The following is a 2,965-nucleotide window of genomic DNA, read 5'->3' on the forward strand; positions in this document are numbered from 1 at the left end:
TAAGGTAGCATACCTTTAGGTATTAAAAAAGTGCGGATACTTTGTTTGCATCTCCTCATCGGCTTCCCACGTTACTTCTTCACTGGCGTGGTTTCGCCATAACACTTTCACTAAGGCTACTTCTTTTGAACAGAGCTTTTTGACTTGCCTAACAAGGATAGCCACTGGTTGTTTGTCATGACTCGGAACTCCCATGGAGCCCGTGATAACCGTCTCGAAGTCCCGGTGGACATTTATTACCCGAAATGTTAATCGAAACCTTGCAAGGCTTAACATCAAATTTTCTCGCTTCCCCTGTGAGTGTTAGTTACTAAAATCATGTTTTGAGTGATTATAAGCTGTTTCTAAATCAAACCAATAGAAAAATAATTATTTTCTCACAAGGGCATTTTGGTTATTTTTCCTCAAAAATCTCGAAATCTGCAAAAATGTAGTATACAAGTACAAAACACATAATTCATAATCAAAAATAAGTTTAAACATCTAAAACCTTCATTTAAAAAGAAATTATGATTATTTGGATATAATAAAAAAAATAAAAGAAATATTCAATAAAATATTCTATTTTCTTATAAAACAATATTTTAGAGTTATACATAAATAATTTTTTTATTGTAGCAGCGTAAAAACAAAATAAATTTATACATACTGTAATACAGTAAGCCAAAGTATTTAATTTAATTTACAGTAACCAATGGGCCCCCGAATAACTAAAAGTAAGGAAGATTGTGAACCTACAGTTTGGAGGATGCAAATCCAATGATAGCCTCGATGAAATCAGCTATCTACAGCCTATTCTGAGCCTGAAATGGGTGGAAAAGAGGGTGGTGAGATTATATAATCCCAATTAGTAAACAAATACCATCTAAAATATCTAAAGCCGAGTAAATGGAGATAGATAAAATAGTTTAACATACTGTAATTCATCACCTGTCAACTTCTTTCGACAAAATAAAATCAATTCATATAAATCAAGTAATCAACATGGCTTATGAATTTCTTAAAACTTTGGCTCTTGCCAAAATCATTCTCATACCCAGTTATCAGGGATACCTTGATCGAGGGCTATCCCAAACCGAGTCCGCCAAGGCTATTAAAAAGTGATATACGCATAAATCATGTTTTTTATTTTGAAAATATAGCCGTTCCTTGGCGTTGGCTGAGTTCACCCTCAGGTGGTGGTTTGGCATGAAGTGAACTCTAATGTGTTAACCTCAAGAGTTATCCAACCACGCCTCTCACTGAGGTATGAATATAACAGAATTTCGTGCCCCTCTAATAGGCTGGTCCACAGAATCTGCCCACTGCAGCAAGCTAAACCCACCATACAATAAAATTTTGATAGCATGATATGGCCAATATAATACTATCCAGCCTGTAAATGTAAAACAGAACAATTCATACAGTTCACAAAAACATACCCAGCCAGTCATGCCAACACATTAACATAAACCATCAATTCAAATCATAAATTTACAACACCTCAAGTGGTCTCCAGTTACTCTAATTTCAAAGTCATCATTCAATTTCAAGACAATTTATAAAATCATTTTATTTAAACACATTTTGTTTGTAAAACCTAAAAATTAACCATTTAAACTCATTTTTCATAAAATCCACAAAATTAGATAAAACCACTTTAGATAATTAAGACGATAGTAAGGTTACTCACTATTTCGGGAGTCAAATTCCAAGTACTTCGATTCTTGATTCTCGGGTACTATCTCTTTACTTTAGCAAGAATGCTCACCACCTAGACATAATGCACAATAAGCCATTTACTACATTTGTGCTAAATTGTTATAAAACCAATTCAGGCTCTATACTAATGTATGAAATGGGATGCAAATTGTTCGGATTATCGTCTAAACACGGTGCCCTACACAAATTCAATTGTGTACCTAAATAAATCGGTATTGGCCTAGTTCAATCTATCCTTCGATTAATTGGCCAATATGTCCAATTTAACTCCAAATAATTTCATTTTTCTCCCAATACTCCAAATCATCAAACACAAGTCAAATAGCATAAAATTTAGGAAAATCATCTTCACGTTTTCTCTTGGGAATTTCGGCCATGGTGGGTGCATCAATACTATGATTTTTCCTACTTGATTTTCTCACCATAATTCATCATTTCCTAGCCAATTCACTTGAAATAAAATCAAATCCACCATCAACACTCTACATGGAAAATTTGGCCAATGATTGGTGATGGGAGAAAATGAATTTTTCTTGTTGGCTTTTCATGCTACACATCACTAACTAACTAAAAACACTAGAATATCTTAAAATCTAACCAAAACAACCATCAAAATCTCTCTCTAATTGTTCGGCCAGCAAGATACCCATCATGAAAACTTGATTCTCAACCATGGAAAATGCAAAAGAATGTATGGGAAAGGTAGATCACAAGTCCAAATCAAGAAATTTTACCTTTGATTGCTTGATTACTTGAAATCCATCAATTTTCTCTTGAATTTTCACCCTAGGGTTCTTGTTCTTTCTTTTCTTCCTTTGTTCTTCCTTTGGCCGGCCATATGAAGAGAAATGGGCTGATTTTTGTGCCAATTTATAAGGAAAATAATAAATGGATGAGAATTTGACATATGTCACCATTCCATTGGTCCATGTGTCATACTTACCCATTAAGCAATCTCTCTCCACCATTTAAATTTCCTTAATTATCCATGATAATATTGAGTAAAATCCATATGCTGGACAAGTGTTGGGTGGTGTAAGATTACAATTTTGCCCCTGGGGTGGTAAAATGACTATTTTACCCTTATGATCGAAAAAAAGTCAAAATTAAAATTCTTCACTTCTCAAACTCAAATTATACTCCAAATGATCAATCTTAGTCAAAAATTTCATCCAACACTCACATCTTAACCTCAAGTGGCAAAATGACCATTTTACCCCTAGGTCATGAAAATTCCAATTTGACTCCAAATCGGTCCTCGAAC

General features: G+C 34.0%; 1 long non-coding RNA gene across 1 annotated transcript; it reads right to left on the minus strand.

Moving 5' to 3' along the window:
• LOC108662563 lies at positions 766 to 2,465 on the minus strand. Its single transcript, XR_001928448.1, has 3 exons — positions 2,436 to 2,465; positions 1,673 to 1,753; positions 766 to 803 (listed from the first exon to the last, which is right to left on the minus strand). It is a non-coding gene; the product is annotated as an uncharacterized LOC108662563 (long non-coding RNA).

This window comes from Theobroma cacao, chromosome 6 (genome assembly GCF_000208745.1).
Source record: "Theobroma cacao cultivar B97-61/B2 chromosome 6, Criollo_cocoa_genome_V2, whole genome shotgun sequence".
Classification (NCBI taxonomy): Eukaryota; Viridiplantae; Streptophyta; class Magnoliopsida; order Malvales; family Malvaceae; genus Theobroma; species Theobroma cacao.